Source organism: Pan troglodytes, chromosome 7 (genome assembly GCF_028858775.2).
Source record: "Pan troglodytes isolate AG18354 chromosome 7, NHGRI_mPanTro3-v2.0_pri, whole genome shotgun sequence".
Lineage (NCBI taxonomy): Eukaryota > Metazoa > Chordata > Mammalia > Primates > Hominidae > Pan > Pan troglodytes.
The window spans coordinates 138314645-138332175 of record NC_072405.2 but is presented as its reverse complement, the minus strand read 5'-3'; the positions used below and the strand labels follow the sequence as shown (position 1 = coordinate 138332175).

At 46.6% G+C, this 17531-nt stretch overlaps 1 protein-coding gene and 1 non-coding gene across 2 annotated transcripts in view; both read right to left on the bottom strand.

Annotated features, from left to right (window-relative positions):
• Nucleotides 1-17531, bottom strand: part of LOC742042 (collagen alpha-1(VII) chain-like) — a 307325-nt gene that overhangs the window by 49834 nt on the left and 239960 nt on the right. Inside the window, exons 10-11 of the mRNA XM_063816125.1 lie at nt 13503-13579; nt 12062-12125 (exon numbers count right to left, since the gene is read on the bottom strand). The gene's annotated coding sequence lies outside the window, so the exon portion shown is untranslated. The remainder of the gene's footprint in view (nt 1-12061; nt 12126-13502; nt 13580-17531) is intronic.
• MIR1207 (microRNA mir-1207) lies at nt 1837-1922 on the bottom strand. Its single transcript, NR_035579.1, has one exon. It is a non-coding gene; the product is annotated as a microRNA mir-1207 (primary transcript).

Sequence of the window (17531 nt, the reverse complement as noted above, 5' to 3'; positions counted from 1 at the left end):
CTCAATCGTCCCATAAATGGTTCCAGTGCTCAAGCTGAGAATCTTACACCACAGTCAATGCCCTGAAGAAATTGAGACTGTGCTGGGAAGTCAGACACAAAAAGAAAGAGATGAGGTCCACTCTTGCTGTCATACATGAGGAACTAAGAGTCTTTCAAACAGAGGAAGATGACTTTGTGGCAGAAAAACCCACAGAGGAAGTGAATGATGGAATGGAACTTGAGGACAGGTGGAGTTTGAATAATCAGTGGGGTAGTCAATTAGAAGGTTAGGGAAAACCCCATTCATTTATCTGACAAATCAAGCCCCAGTAGGAGCCTTTAGACAGATTCTTCTCACAAGAACCCTGCAGGTAGGAACTATCAGCCCAGGTTAATGTCAAGGATACAGAGGCTTGGAGGGGTGAGGTGACATTCCTAGGGTCACAGAGCCAGCAACTGTTGGAGCTGAGGTCTGAACCCAGCACTCTCTGAAGCCAGAGCCCATGGATCTCGCAGGCATCCAAGGGGGAAAAAACAATGGGATCAAAGCACAGACGTCAAGGAAAGCAAGTAGTGTTTAAAAGACAAGAAGTGAGACCTGTTTACCAGAACTGATTCCCCACATAAGAGGCTCGGAGGCATTCAGTCTTCATTCACAGGCTGGAGTGATATTGCGGTGGACTTAATGCCCCCTGAGAGGTCTGACTTCAAGCCTGTGGGTGACACGGAGCTACTGTTTTTGAGTTGGACAGGGACATGGTCAGAACTGTGCTTTCAGAATTTGGACTTGGCCACTGGAAGAAGAGACAGTTAAACTCAAGTTGCCCAACAAGAGGCATGGGATGGGAGAGGTTGGGGAAGGGATGGAAGGAAACAGAGTGGGCACCAACAGGAAGGAAGCAAAGTCAGGAACTGCTGGCTGGAATGGGTCCAGGGAGAGGGGAAACCACTTCTCCTTCCCTTTCTTATGATTGCAAGATTAGTACTTGAGAATTAGGCTGCACAGGCCAGGACTTCCCAAAACTCAGGAGGGAAAGAGACCAGAGCATGTGTCTCCAATGGAGGCTATAGCTCCAAATCACGTGATCATCAGACATCTCCTTGCCCACCCTGGAGCCCTTGTCCCCAGTGTACTTTGGGCTCAGACAGTCCCTCAGGGGATACAGCAGTGTCCTTTCCTTCAGCATTCAGGGAAAATGAGAGGCAAAGAGATCAATGGAATGCAAAAGCGTTACTATAGATGAGAAGTCGGACGCACAGAGAGGTTCCACCACTTGCCTAATATCACACAGCAAGTACACGCCAGAATCAAAATTCAAACCTAGAGCCCCGCTGTAAACCTTACCTGAATCAGTCAGGGAGCAGCAGGGAGGCAGTGGAAGGATAGGCCCCCCGACCTCACTCCCCGCCTGCCTTCCCATCCTGCCAGTGCCTTCCAAACTGATACCAGAGAGCACGGCAGCCCTGTGTTGCATCCACCCTGATAATGCATCCACACAGGTCAGCCTTCTGGGCACAAAACAAGGCAGAGAAGAGCAAGGAGTGGACCTGGAGGGGCCCATGGAAGCTCCCCAGCACCCACCACTCCAATGGCCCAGCCCCTGGTAGGTCTCCAGTGCCCGTCACCCTACAGAGCCACAGAATCCCCAGGCCTTGACTCTGCAGCAAGGGCCCACCTGCCTCTCAAGAGAAGGGCAGGGCCCCACACAGGCAAGTGCTCTGCCTCCGCACAAAGCTGGGCATGCGTCATCACACTCCCGTCTTCCTTCCTCATTCACTCTCCCTCGCCCTGCTTCTATCAGTGGCTCCAAGATGCAAACATCTCGAAATGACCTGCTTCTGTGTAGGTCAGCTAACAGAAGTGCTGTCTTAAGAAATGAGGGCCAGCTGATGCCCACTACCAGGCCCAGCCAGCCCCTCCCAGCCTCCCTGCCAGCCCTGCACATGGAGGCCTGGCGGCCAGGAAAAAGAAAGGGCTCCTATCTCTGATTCCTCAGGGCCTCTGATAAGAAATGTCATCCCTTGCTGGGTAATATTACAAAGCCAGATAAAAATCTCTATCAAGCTTAAACATATGGCTGGCTGCAGAACACAGAGCCCAGTGGAGAAGGGTAATTTATTTGCTTAAGCTGAAAACCCTGGGCAGCCGAAAGAAGTGCCTGAATAAAAGAGTAAGAGCCAAATTATAACCTCTTCTGACTTGGCATGGGGATTTTTCCCTGGGAAGGATGAGACACCTGAGAACAACAGGGGGCTCTCCACACATTTCTCCTGACACAATAAGCGCTTTCGCCTTCCTCTTTCTTCAAAGGGCACTTTCACTTATGCTATCACATTTAATCCTCACTACAACCTCAAGAGAGGCATTTTTAGCTTCCTTTACAGATCAGGAAATTGACATTCAGCAAGGTTAAGTAAAGTGGCCAAGGTCACACAGGCAGCCATGCTGGAGCAAGGACCCAAACCCCAGCAGGTCTGACTCACCATCAGATGGGGAGGCTGATCCCAGCTTCTGGGGAGGATCGGCTCATACGTTCACTTAATCAGCGAAGTCAGATCTGCCCAACTTAACTGACAATGTCAGCTACACGTTGTAATCTTGAAGGTACATTTCAAGGCTCTCCCCTGTCTCCTTGTTTCTCTGTAGCCTAGAGGATAATGAGAAAGCCTTGCAGAGCACAGAAGCTCAAGGAAAAGGACGGGAGGCCAGGGACAGTACCCAGGAGAGCAGTGAGTGACCTCAGGGCTTAGATTCCAGCCTCATATGCTCAAGGAGTAGCAGGTAGAAGGAAATTGTGGAAAGAAAACTCCTCTCTCTGTCCATTCATTCATTCACAGATATTAGTGGAAAGCCTATTGTGTGCCTTCTCTAGCTTGGCCTTGGAGATACCAATGCAAATGGGCAGGCTAGGACCTGCCGTCATGGATCGTCTGTCTTCTAGAACTGACTTACAGGTCAGTAAAGAGGCAATAGCCACAGAGCGTGTTAAGTGTGTTTGTGAATGCAGAAGTTCACATAACTGATCTGGGGTTGGTGGCTGTGCATTAGTGTGTAGCTGTTAGCATACTCCACACACTGTTCTAGGCACTATTCTTTAAAAAGTCAGCATTGTTAAGGTTGACTTTGCTCTTTGGTAGTTAATATAGCTTCAAGATTGTTCCCAATTACTTCATATAGCCACTAATTTCTTTAGATTAATTTTTAATTCACAAATAAAAATTGTATATATTTATAATATATGATGTGAAGTTTTGAATTATGTATACATTGTGGAATGGCTAAGTTGAGCTAATTAACAGGTGCATCATCTCACATACTGATTTTTTTTTACTAATTTTTTAAACAGCTCTATTAGTGTTCCATTTTATCACAATTTAATCAACCAATCACTAACTAATGAGCATTTAAGCTGAGTCTCATTTTTCTGTGTCAAACAATGTTGTAATGAAGATTCTATTCTCATCATGCATGTGTTTCTGCATGAAAAGTTCTTAGGATTCACCCAGTGTTTTTTAAGCTTGGCTTTTCCTGTGCTCTTCACTGCAGCAGTAGCAAGGTCTCAATAGCGTCCTTTACAAGATAATGGCTCCCATGCGCCCATCCTCTTCAGACCTGGTGGGGCTCTAGTAAAAGGGTTTTAGTTCTCTTTAGTGAGCAACTGCCACCATTTCCACAAAAGCACACAAGAAAACAAAAAACGTTTCCCTTCTGGTGGCCAAGAAACCACTCCTCTTATCCCTGCCTCCTCTGGCCCATGGTGACTTAGTTCAGAACCAAGCTGAACTTAGCAGCAAGACAACAACCTCTCTTCTCACAGGTCATTCCTAGAAAGTGTCAGCTTTCCTTTTCTTCTGGACTCTGAGAGATTCAAGAACACAGAAAGCCCAAGGCTAGCAAATCTCCACTGAAGCTCAGCATTCATCAAAAACTAAAGCCTGGTGGAGAAGGCACAGCAAATGTCAACTGCACACTTTGGAGCCCAAAGTTGGAGGAAGGCATCAGTCGTCCAACAGAACACCTTTGGATAGTCAAAAGATAAAGAGAGTATGACTCCATGGCTGGAACAAAGTAGAACCTCAGACAAGAGGACATCCTGTTCATGAGAGGTTGGCCATCCACTGAAGACACTGTGGGGGACCGTGAAGGGAGAGCAGACATGAGAAAGGCAGAGCCCCACTCCTTGGTCCCCTGGAGAAAACCAAAGAAAGGGCTGTAATCTACGTGATTAGAGATGGAGAAACTAAGAGCCTGGGGACCAAAGGAAAGGGCCTTACTCATTCTTCCTGGACAAGTTAGAGAAGAGGATATTTGAGTTAGATATTGAAGAGTGAACATTTAGAAGACAGAGAAAAGGGAGAGGACCTTCAGAGGGTACTAACAGAGCAGTGTGGCATGGAGAGTGAAAGAATGTTCAGCCAGTGGCCAGACTGTAAAGGGTATTTCTCAGGTGCTGTGCTAAGGAGCTGGGCTTCTCCCTCCAGATGCGATGGGGGGCTGTGTAGGCTCCAGAGCAACAGAATGACAGATTCGAACTATGCTTCTCCATCACCATGGAGCACGAACTAGTGAGAGAAGACTCTCGGCCATGTGAGAACCAGTATCCTACAGTTCTAAGAACATTCCACAAGGCAACAGATGCAGTGACTTAAACAGAGGCCTACGGAGCCAGGCTCCCGGTCTTCAGATCCCAGCTCTGCCATTCCCAGGTTGAACAAGTTACTGACCGACCCCATGGACAGTTTTCTCATTTGGAAAACGGGGATATCAGCAGAGGCCTCTTAGGGCCATTTTGTTGGTTGTGAGCTGGATGAGTTAATATAAGTAAAGTGCTTAGGACAGTGTCTGGCACACAGTAGGGGCACAACACAAGACAGCTGTTGGGATGGCTGCCATCTCTCTTGTCCCCTTGGTTTCCTCTTTCAGCATTGTCATTTCTTCTGAAAGGTGAGCAGCTATGAATCTGAGCAAGAGTGAGAAGGTTTGAGCTAACACTTGCTTAGGAGGGCTGGAACTACATCTGAAATAGTTTGGGGTCTGTAGCTTCTTGTTAGTCCCCAGAATCCCTATAACAGGGATGCTCTAAGACTGTGGTCCTCAAACTCCACTGCATAATAGAATCACCTGGGGAGATGTTATAAATCCAAATGCCCAGGTCCCATTTCAGACAAAATCAAAATCTTTGCAGCTGGGGTACTAGCAGCAGGATTTAAAAAATCCTCTAGGCAATTCCAAGCTTCAACCCAGTCTTAGAACAACTGATCTAAGAGTCAAAACCAACAGGAAAGGAAAACATGGCAGAGAGGAAAGCATCCCCACCCTTGAGCGGTGTCATCTGCAGAACTACTTCAGCTCATTATGAAGCCGCTCCTCATTACACCTTACAGGGCAGCTCGGTTGTCACAAGGAGCTAACAGACTTGAAAGTTGCCCTGGATCATTGCATTTGTAACACACCCTTCCAAAGTCTTCTGGAAGCAGGTAAGGGTAGAAAATACCAACAAATACAGCCATGTGGGTAACTCTTGTGGAAAAAGCATTGGGTTGCGTGCAGACAGCTGGTTCTGGCCCTAGGCTCTTTCACTAATACTATGTAACTTAAAAAGCATATAACACTTACGCATCAGTTTCTTCAGTAGTGAAATAAAGAACTGACTTACCCATCAGATAAGATGTTGTGGGGTACAAGCCAGAAGACATAGGTCAGCTGTGGCAAAGCATTTTTATTTAACATGTTTTCCAGGTCTTCAATGGAACATAAAAAGTTTAGGAGAGAGAAATGTCCCCTTAAACATTTTTTTTTCAATGAGAGAAGGGAGGAGTCAAGGAGTAGAGTTGGTCGGCCACATGAAAGCTCCCTTCAGAGCAGGCTGCTGTGGTGCCTGCCCACAAGGGGTACAAGTGGGGCCAGTGATAGGGCAGGAGCTCAGGGTGTGTCCAAGGGCTGCCCCAGCAAAGACGTTAAGATAGGATATGTTATCTGGGAACAATGGAACAACTGTACCGTTGTCCTAAACCTGAATCTGACAAGAGGGGATAAGACTCCAGGAAGGAAGCATGTCCCCAAACCACTGGCCAGAGTGGCCCCAACAAACCACTGGTCCATTTGTTCATTCCTTTATCTACTTACTCATTCATGTACCTTACAGTAGTGTATGTCAACTACATATCAAGAATTATATGGATGTACAAGATTGTAGGAATGCTGGAATGAATAAGGCTCACTCCGCACCCTCAGGAGGGACAAAGGTAAGTAGGGCAAAGAAGTGGTATTTAAGTACAACACAATGTGCTAAAGTATAATAAAATAACAAGTATAATAGTAAATAGCCACCACTCATTGATGGCCAACTATGCACAGGCACCATACTTGGTATTTTATATTGAACATCTCAAATCCTTGCTATCTCCTCAAGGTAAGGATCTTTCTGGGGGCAAAGATGGTTGTTATAAGCATTATTACCTTTATTTAACATTTACTGAGTCCTTACTGTGTTGCAGGCACTGTGCTGAGGTTTTGTTTGTTACCAGCAGGGAGGTAGTAATGATTTAGATTAGAGCATGGGCTCTGGGCCCAGATTTGCCTGTCAGTAGCTGGGTGATTTTGAGTAAGTTACTTTACCTCTCTGTGCCTGAGGCTGGGCGTGGAGGTCATCTCCAAAATAGAGACTTATGCATTTAACAAATATTTAGTAGGCACTTACCATTTTCCAGGGAATAAAGCACTTAATAAAATTAACAGAAGTCTCTGCATTCCTGGGGTTCATGAGGGGTTGGGGGTGTCAGACTGTCAACAAACAAATAAACAAGTAACTATATGGTGGGTCAGATGATGATAAGTGCTATGGTGATCGATTAAGATAGAAAAAAAAAAAAGGGAGATGGAGGTGCGAGGTGGGTGCTGTCTGCATAGAGTGGCCAAGAAAGGCTTGTCCAATAAGATGTTTGGGGCTAGGTGCAGTGACTCATACCTGTAGTCTCAACACTTTGGGAGCCTGGGCAGCAGGATCACTTGAGACCAGGAGGTTGACACCAGCCTGAGCAACATAGTGAGAACGCTTCTCTACAAAAAAAAAAATAAATAAAAAAATAAAAAAATTAACCGGGTGTGATGGTGCATGTCTGTAGTCCCAGCTACTTGGGAGGCTGAGGCAGGAGGACCACTTGAGCCCAGGAGGTCAAGGCTGCCATGATTGCACCACTGCACTCCAGCCTGGATGACAGAGCAAGACCCTGTCTTTAAAAAAAAAAAAAAAAAAAAAAAGACAAGATGTTTGGCCTCCTTGTGTATGTGTGTATGTGTGTGTGTGTGTGTGTGTGTGTGTAGGAAATAGTTTGGGAAAATAAGTAATACTATACAGCAGTTAAAAAATAATGCATGTGTACACACACATATGGACACACAAAGATCTCCAAAATATAATTATCGACTGAAAAAATTAAGATGTTGAAATACTTGATTTCCCCCAGCTCTGAATGCCATGGAGTCCACAGAGCCAGAGACAGCAGGTGGAGGACACAGGGATCAATCCCAAGGGGATGGGCTGCTGAGGCTCCTGCCGTAGGCCATCTCCTTCTATGAGCGAGTGAATGCCATGCCCTCTGTCTAAGTCTCTAGGCAACAGCATCTTGTGACCCAGCTTCCAGTCTGATTTTGTTCTCTTAGTTCCTTGAAGATACTTACACTGATTTCAAAACAAAACAAATCAAAAGAGCTTCCCTCACCTCCTGACCGCCAGCCTGTGAGAAGTCATGGAGAGCAATTCATGAATGCTGAGTTGCAACGTGAAGTCCTAGGGGCTTTATCCAGCTACAGATCTAACCCACAGGGTGTTTCAAATATTTTTGAAGTTATTGCCTACATCCAAAATTCAGAAATTTTCATTATATTCAAAGTCCAAAAATTAATTTGGCAGCACTGAATGCACCCTCCCACAATACAACATTAAGTGGATGCTAATGGAGGGCTGGCCCCTTTATTTAGGGAAGGCACCCTCCCATGAACCCATCCCCACTCCTTAGAAAGCACCTAGTCCAAGGCTGAGCACAGTGGCTCACGCCTGTGATCCCAGCACTTTGGGAGGCTGAGGCAGGCGGATCACCTGAGGCCAGGAGTTCGAGACCAGCCTGGCCAACATGGTGAAACCCTGTCACTACTAAAAATACAAAAATTAGCCAGGTGTGGTGGTGCAAGCCTGTAATCCCAGCTACTTGGGAGGCTGAGGCATGAGAATTGCCTGAACCCGGGAGGCAGAGGTTGCAGTGAGCCAAGATTGCGCCACTGCACTCCAGCCTGGGTGACAGAGCAAGATCTTCTCTTAAAATAAAATAAAATAAAATAAACCACCTAGTCCAATCTCCTCATAGATGGTGATCCCACTGCTCATACAGGTGAGAAGGCTCACACAGCAAGGCAGGGCAGTACCAGAACTACCATTACCACTCAGTATTCCTCACACGAAGACCTGTGTCCCTTCCTCCTGCCAGGCTCCACTCCTTCTTCTTCAGGACCAATTACAGTCTTAGAAAGTAGATGATCCACTTGACATTGGGTGACATGGGGCTAGAGCAAGGCCCTGGGGAGTACCCTGTGTCCTGCACATCTTGGGGGGAAGTGGTGTTCTTATACTGTATGATGGTCCAAACACATTGCAACACTATCACCATAATTAGCCCAGGCCTGGTCATCAGGAGGACTCTTGCTCAATATTATTCTTTGCTTCTTGGTTTCTACATCCAGAGAAATAATACTTCTCTAAAAATCAATTGTCCCCAGCAACCCACCTACACAGTTCTTGGAAAATATGGGTTAAACATTCTGCCTTACAAAGAAAACGAGGAACAAAGAGGGTGAAGGAAATTCATCACCATGGTCCTGCACTTCACATTATTCACACCAACCGTTTTTCCAGTCACCGAGTTCAAATGACCCTGTCCCTTGGGGCTGCAAAACTATTTGTACCAACACTTGCCATTAAGGAAGCTTCACATGCTTTAATAAACGGGATTACTCAGTACCGAGAGACGCTAAATGGCTTCAAGAGACTGGAGGTTAGGGGAACTGAAAATGGCATGGAAGGAAGATGCCAGAATAATCAATTTCTGACACAGGAGAAGGAATGGCTGGATGCCAGTCTGCTGCCCAGAACACTGGAGGGACTGTGATACAGGAACTGCAAAGCATCAGTCAAATACATAGGTGGCCCCATGAGAATCCCTTCCCAAACTTCCAGAAAAAGTAAGGAGATAGATGGCTCTCCATGATGACATCCAAACTGTTTTAAGAAGAGGCTGCATCTAGTAATAGGGGATGCTTGACACATAGCAAGTGCTCAGCAACCAATACAAACACACACATACTAAACACACGCACACACGAACAACACACACACAAACACACACGAACAACACGCACTCACAAAATACACATACATTCACCACACACACACACAACACACATGCACACACACCAAACACATGTACACACATACAAACACACACACAAAATACACACATACATTCACCAAAACACACACGTACACAACACACATGCATACACACACAAACACACATACACCAAACACATACTCACCAGGCACACACACCAAACACATATACACGCCAAACACACACACATGCACACAAACACATGAGCACAAACACACACACATGCATACAAACACATACACATATGCACACAAACACAAACAACACATGAGCACAACACAAACATACAAGCATAAACACAGATGCACACACATGCACAAACATGAGCACAACACAAACATACAAGCATAAACACACAGATGCACACACATGCACACACACACAAACAACACACACACACACAAAAACACATGCAAACACACACGAACACAAGCACAAAACACAAACACATGCAGAAACACACATACAAGCAGAAACACACATGCACACACATGCACAAACATATACACACAATCACACACAAGCACACACAAACATATGCACAAATACACACAAGCACAAAACACACAAACACACAGGCACACAAAAAACACACGAGCACAAAGCACACACAAACACAAAAGCATAAACACACACAAGCACACACAAACATATGCACACAAACACACCCAAGCACAAAACACACACATATACAAGCACACACACATATGCACACACATGCACAAACATATACACACAAACACATGCACGTAAACAATACACATACAAATACACAAGCACAAATGTACATACACAAACACGCAGGCACAAACACACAGAAGCACTCACACACAAGCACACACACACAAAAGCACAAAAACACATACACACACAATAGCACTCACACCCAAACACATATAACACACACAAACATACACACATAATTTCTGAATCTCTTAATCTGTGCTGTGCGGCCCCATGGACTGGTTCCTCTCTGTCCACAATTGTCTCTTGATGATCACGCTCATATTTAAGGCTTAAATAACTTAAGTCCCAAATACAAATCAGAATATCCATTTTTGCATAAATTTTGGATATCCAAATTTATCCCTTTCTTCCATGTGTTAGGATTTTCCAGAAAAACAGAATCAGTAGGATGTGTGTATGTTGAAGAGAGAGACAGAAAGAGAGAGATTTTAAGGAGTTGGCTCATGTGATTATGGGGGCTGGCAAGTCCAAACTCTGCAGGGCAGGCCAGCAAGCTGGAGCCCCTAGGAAGAGCTGATACTGCGGCTGGAGTCCAAAGGCAATGTGGAGTCAGAATTCCCACTTCCCATTTCCTCAGTCTTTTTACTCTTAAAGCCTTCAACTATGGGATGAGGCCCATTCACATTGTGGAGGGTAATGTCCTTTCCTCAAAGTCTAGTGATTTAAATGTTAACCTCATTCAAAACATACTCCATGTGACATCTCAACTATTTGATCACATGTCTGAGTACCATGGCCTGGCCAAGTGGACACTCTGGATCTGTACATGCAGCTGCCTCCTTACTGTCTCCACTTGGATGTCTGACCAACATCTCTAACATAACAATTCCACCTCTATCCACAAAAAAACAAATAGGCACTCCTGCTCACCCTGAGCATTCGCCCATATCAATAAATGGAAACTTCATTCTGTAGTTGCACAGGATAATCAACAATCGGGATCATATTTCTTACGGCACCCCATAGCCAATCCACCAGCAAATCCTACCTTTGAGATATATTCTGAATCTGATCATGTCTCACAATCTCCTCTGCTTCCACCAGGCCAGGATTACTGCAATACCCTGGATTACCACAATAGCCTCCTGATTGGTCTGTCTTTCCATCTTTGCCACTTCCAGTCCACTTTCAACACAGCAGCCAGAAGGATCTCATTAAAATGCAAATCAGAACCTGCCAAAAAGTTTCCGATGGTCCCATCTCAACAGAGAAAGAGCCAAAGTCCTTACCAAGACTCCCTCTGAGCCATCTCATCCCTATCTTTTTTGCTCTTTGTGGCTAGACTGTCTCCCCCGCCACCATCGCCCCTGAGGTATGGCTGCCTATCTCTCATGACCAGATGGGGCATTTCCTGAAACCCACCCAGCTACAAGGGGAAGCAGCACCCACCAGGGCCTTAGAGGCTGAGCAAGGGCCATGACTTTAGGGCATTAACTTAAGGACAACAGAAAGGAGGGAACACTGAAAGGTGTTAACTAGAGGAGAGGTGGGCACAGGGTAGAATTTGTCTCTTTGGACGATTCCCCAACCAGCTGGTGTGGATTGTTCTCTGAACTGTATTTTGAAAGAGAAGAATTAGGTAGCTGCCAGGTAAGGAAAGGTGGGAGGAGGGAGGAAGGGGGAAAGGAGGCGAGGCAAGAACCTGAGCAGGTGCTCTGCAACCTTCATGAACTCCCCTGCCAAGCAGCTACTATTTCCGACGGCAACAGTCATTGACTCACAGGGAACAAAGGCAGAAAGAAGAAACGGTGTTTGATTGTGGCCAGAAGAAAGAAAGCCTTCCAGTGGCCAAGAGGAGGGGCACCTGGTGCTGAGTAGGTTGGCTCAGCAAATGGAGCTGATCCGTCCCTCCCCTTCCTTCTGTCTCCCTTCCCTCCCTCAGACAGTACCTGAGCACAAAGATACAATGGCTGCAAGGTCCCTTCTGTGTTCCGATGACTTGGTTGCAGACATCTGGAGAGGGAGAGAGGAATTACCATCTTTCCTACTGAAGAACATTAAATCTCCTTCCGAAGACCTGCCCAGCTCTCAGCAGGGTGCTTTGTCCACCAGGCCAGATTCAACGTACCTATAAGGCCTCCTCTTACTGAATCTAGTGAGGCAGGGCTGCTCCACTTCTCAGAATCCCTCTCAATTAGCAAGACACAGCCTACTGCAGAGCATATTTTTGCAAGCAATAGAGGATTCCGTCCCCAAGGAGTCAACTAGCAGGAACTGGGCCCTGTCAATGAATCTGTGAAATGATCCTAAACAGGCCAAGTGAAGACTGTGCTTCAGGGTAGGGCTGGGAAATGGGTGACTTGATTATTTACAGAGGCTTGTTACTCCAGAGACCAGCACCCTCAAGCCCATTCATGTGCCGCACCTCCCTCTTAGGACTTATCACTGCTGGAAATGATATTATTTCTTTCTTAGCCTCCCTCACTTGGCTACAGACCCCATTAGTACCATGTCTGCATCTGCTGTTCACCGTGGCAACCTCACACCCAGGGAAGTGCCAGGCATGTGGCGATCACTGAATAAATACATGCTGAATAATGACACTGCTCATGCTAAAAGGGGACAAGACAGGATGGAGGCTCCCAGGGAAATGTGGAGCTCAAAGAAACCTTCCATCAACATTTGATCCAAATTCTTAATTCCAAACAGCAAAATAAAAGTTTATACCAGCGATTCCAATCTCAGGACTCCTCCACGGGGGTCCTCAGTCTACTTTTCAAAGGGTCAGGAAGACTACCAGAAATTTCACCTTCCTTTCCAATAAGACCACAGTTGTCACCTAAAATATCAAGCTTCTTTGTTCGATACTGGCCAGAATTATATCAACTCAGCCTGGTGACCCAGATCAGGAACTCCCACTGGCAGATATTTTTAGATAAGAAAGTAGAGGAATAAATACTTAACAATGAAGTTTATTTGGTTGATAAACTCCCTCACAGGGAAGGAGAACCAGTAAAAGGGATTTCTGGTATAGCAAATGTTGGGAACCACTAGTCTACACCAGCGGTTCTTCATCAAGGGTGACTTTGCACCCTCACCTGCCCACCAAGCCCAGGAAAGGCACTGAACTAAATGTGCTGCTGGGCTCTAAGCCACCAACGCGAGCAGCATTTGTGTTTACCTGGAAGGCAGGGGCAGAGACTGAGCTTCGTGTGCTCCTGAGAAGCTCTGTGTCCCACGGAGGCCTGGGGTTCAGAACCCAGGCTTGTCAGCAAGGGCAGAGAACGTGGGAGGGTTGGGTACCCCCTCTGTCTGTAGGCACAGCTAGCCTAGCGTGTATTTACGCTAAAAAATGCATTGAGATCCTCCCTCCAAATGGACTGTACTTACAGGCCAGATGCTTCAAGGCTGTCCCCCACTTCCCTTTCCAAGCCTGTTGCTGACATGGCCTCAGGAATGCAAACAAACTGCAACAACACAATAACAATGACAATTGCATTTCCAGGTGGGGAAAAGAACATTCTCTATAGCGAATCAAAGCAAGCTCCCCCAAACCCACACCCGAAAAATCCATTAAAAGCATAAATTATAGAATTGGAAGCAGTGATAATGATTACTCCCCTCTGAACATACATGCAAAATGAAAACAAATGGGCGTATGTCCCATCACCAACTGAAAGACAGGTGAGGAGACTGTAAAATGGACCCAGTGGCTCCTGCCCCTCAGAGGTGTGGTGACTGCAGGGCTTAAGGCCCCAGCACAGTGCCCAACTTCCCCAGAAGTGCTGGGTCTCGGGCACCTCTGCCTCTTCCCACTGCCTGGGGGAGCCTCCATCTGTGGACCTCTGGCAGTGGCAGTGGCGGTGGCTGACTGGTCAGGAGGAGAGGGGCCCAGGCAGCTATTTGGTGAGAATCTCAACAGCAAGTATGCATCAAAATCATCCCAAATGTCCCAGGGAAGGAGCCCAAACCCATGGTGGGCCTGGAGGCTGCATCCTCAATGCAGCAGAGGCAGGCAGGAATGGAACAGCACCCTGCGGCCAAGTCCTGGCCCTAACGAAGCCTCAGGTTTCTCTAACAGTCACTTGCTCAACTGTCCTCCAGGAGCTGCTTTGACAGCCTTCTATTACCTTCCTGGCAAAACCCAGGTGCAGTAACCCTGCAGCAGCTTCCACTCACTCCTGCAATGCCTGACAGGTACATGGCAGGGGCGAGATTCCCATTTACTAAATAAAAGAATGATGTATACTCATGAGTAGCTTACAGAGGTAAAACTAAGGCTGCCTGTGAACTGCAGTGAATGGGAGGATCAGGAGTGAGTGACTGTTTCAGAATAGCCACTAAACTACTGAGGGCCCAGCACAGTGCCCAGCCCCCCAGAAGCGCTGGGTCTCGGGCACCCCTGCTTCCTCCCACTGCTAACTACTAAATGTCTTATCAATCCTATCCAGAAGCCTCAGCCCAGAACACCTCTGCAGACATTGCCCTGCATTGTGACATCCCTGTGGAGAGGTTCTCCAGCATCCAGTGCCTTCCTGTCGATGACGAGGTGCAAGAGGCAAGGCACGGGAGGAAGGTGCTGGGGTACATACTGTGCTCCAGACAGCCAACTTCAAGTGCATTTCACAGCTCAATCCTCACCACCATGCATGAGATGGAAATGACTATTACCCTTATTTTACATCATGATGTTACATCAGATGACAGACAAACCTGGGGCTTTGAGAAGTAACATGGCAAAAGGCCCCTTAACTAACAAAAGGTGAACGTGAACTTGAACCAAAGCACTGGGACTCCAGGGATCTACCTTGGAACCACTGAGCCATTCAGTCTCCTTCATCACTAGGGAAGTGGTGTTAACACTTAGAATACTGCAAGGACACATTATATTAGTTCCTCTTGCTGCTGTAACAAATCATCGCAAACTTGGCAGCTAATAACAACACAAATTTATTCTCTTACCCTTCTGGAGGTCAGAGGCTGAACTAAGTCATAAGGAACTAAAAGCAAGGCATCAGCAGGGCTGGGTCCTTCTGGAGCTCCAAAGGAAAATCAGTTTCTTGTCTTCCACTTCTAGAGGCTGCCAGCATTTCTTGGCTCCTGGCTGCATCACTACAATCTCTGCTTCCATGGTCATATCTCCTCCTTTAGGGTATTCAATCTCCCTCTGCCTCCCTCTAATAAGGAACCACTAATAAGTAACTATTTGTGATTGCTTTGGGTCCACCTGAGTAATTCAGCACTCTTCCCATCTCAAGATCCTTAATTTAATCACATCTGCAAAGTCCTTTTTGCCATGTGAGATAACAGTCGAAGGTCCCAGGGATTATGGTCATCTTGGGGGGCTGCTGTCCAGCAGACCACATGTGTTGACTTGTCTGTACCCTGCACTGTCTTACTCGTCATCACATTCCCAGCACCTAGCAAGGCTCAATAAACGCAGAAGGAGGGATGAAGGGTAGGAACACAAGCATTCCATCCCTTAGCCCCCCACAAAGTGTGAGAGCAGAGAGAGACGGGCTCAGGTCCAAGGAAGGCTGAGCAGACACATACATATGTACTGGGAACCCTTAGAAAGTGCAAGAAGTCAGCACCTCATTGGCTTGAGGTCGGAAGTCCCCAATGAGTCATGTGTTTGTTTTCCTAACCTTGTGTGTTCCCACAGCTATTGCAGCCTAAATAGCAGGCCCACAAGCAGCAGGCAGCTCCTCTCATGCCAATTTCCTGGGAACCCAGGCAGGACTAGAGTAGCCAACAGGTTTACTGCTGTGCCCTGGTGAAGGCACTTTTCCTGCATGACAGTAAACAAAGCCAGACAGAAGAGAAGCCTGCAAATAACTGGATCCTTGCCACAAATGCTTTTATTGCCCCCTACCCCTGCCCGCCATGTGATACTATGAACAGTTGCCTTTCAGGGTAAATAAAATAGCCATAATAGCTACTGCTCATGCCAGGACTTTGCAAACATCATCTCTATTCTTTTCAACAAATCAGGCAAAGCAAGTGTTTCTATGTTTATTTTACAGATGGGGAAACTGTGGCAAAGGCAGCAGTGAAGTCACTTACTCAAAGTCCCCCACTTGGGAAAAGGCAGAGCAGGGATTCAAACCTGAACCTGTCAAACTCTAAGGTTGAGCTCTTTCAGCTTCGGCACACATTTGCCAAGTGTGAGGAATAAATTGTATACATGGAGACACAGGTCTTGTCTGTGTAACAGAGCCAGGTGTTCCAGCTTCCAAGTTAGAGCTAAGTGATCTGGAGCCCAAGCTCCCTGCTGAACTAAGGGTGCCCCTCCTTGTACCTACATTTGTCCATTTTGCACATGTATGTTTAGCTTCCATGCTGTGTTTGACACTGTAGTGGGCACAGAGGACACAGAGATAAGTAAAGGAGCCACAGTCATCCCCTTCAAATGGTTTAGTTGACACACACACCAAGAGATGAGCTAGAACAGCAAAGTAAGTGTATTCTGGACCAGAGCAAAGCCCTGGAAGTGTGATGTTCCAAAATGGAAAGTCAGCAACTCCACCCAGGTGGTGAGAACAGTCTTGTGGGAAATGGGTTTCTTCCCCCAGATCCAGAAGGATGAACAGGAGTTTTCCAAGGGAAGAGAATACCAGTCCTTGCAGAGAAAAGGGCATCCTCCTTATAAACCTTTAGTTCACTGGGAAAAATAAATACATCCCTGGATTTATGTTTGGCACAGACTAAGTGTAGAGAAGGAAAGAGGAAGAAGAGGAGGAGGAGAAGGAGGAGAGAAAAGAGGGGGTGGGGGAGGTAGAGAACATCTTGTTTCTATCTCCCTCATTCAAAGCTCTGCACTTTGCTTTTATTAGGCCAAAGGTCAGGGCCAAAAAAAAAAAAAAAAAAAAGGTGCAGAAGTGCAGATGGTACCACCTGTAAGCTCACAGCTCGGCAGGGCTGAGGAGGTGGCCGGCAAGGCAGATGGTTGCCCAGCCTTCTGACTTTGGCCACCCAGGAATCACTTTCAAATATGTCTTCTTAACATGGGAAAGCAAGCAAAAGTGTGGAGAGGGGCCTCAGGCAGGCAAGTGAAGAAAAGTATTCCTAAGGGAATTGACTTCAGGATACAGGCCAAAGACTGAATTTGGCATCGGGACTCCCTGGGGCTATGCCATGGTGAAGGGGGACAAAGGATGAGGGGAAGCAGCTCCAACTACACTAGGAGGAATGCCTTACTTCAAGGCCATTGTTAAAATCAGAGCCCCAAGTCAGTTTCAGTTCTCAAGGCTGGAGATTTCGCTGAACTGGTGAGGCCCCAGCCTGCACACTATGGCCAATTTATGGCTCAAAGGCCTCATTTCTCCGTGATCTATCTCAAAAGACCTTCTTCTGAAGACTCCAAAGATTTTACGAAAAATCCTCTGCTATGTTCTAGCCTCTGGGGTGGCCACCCAG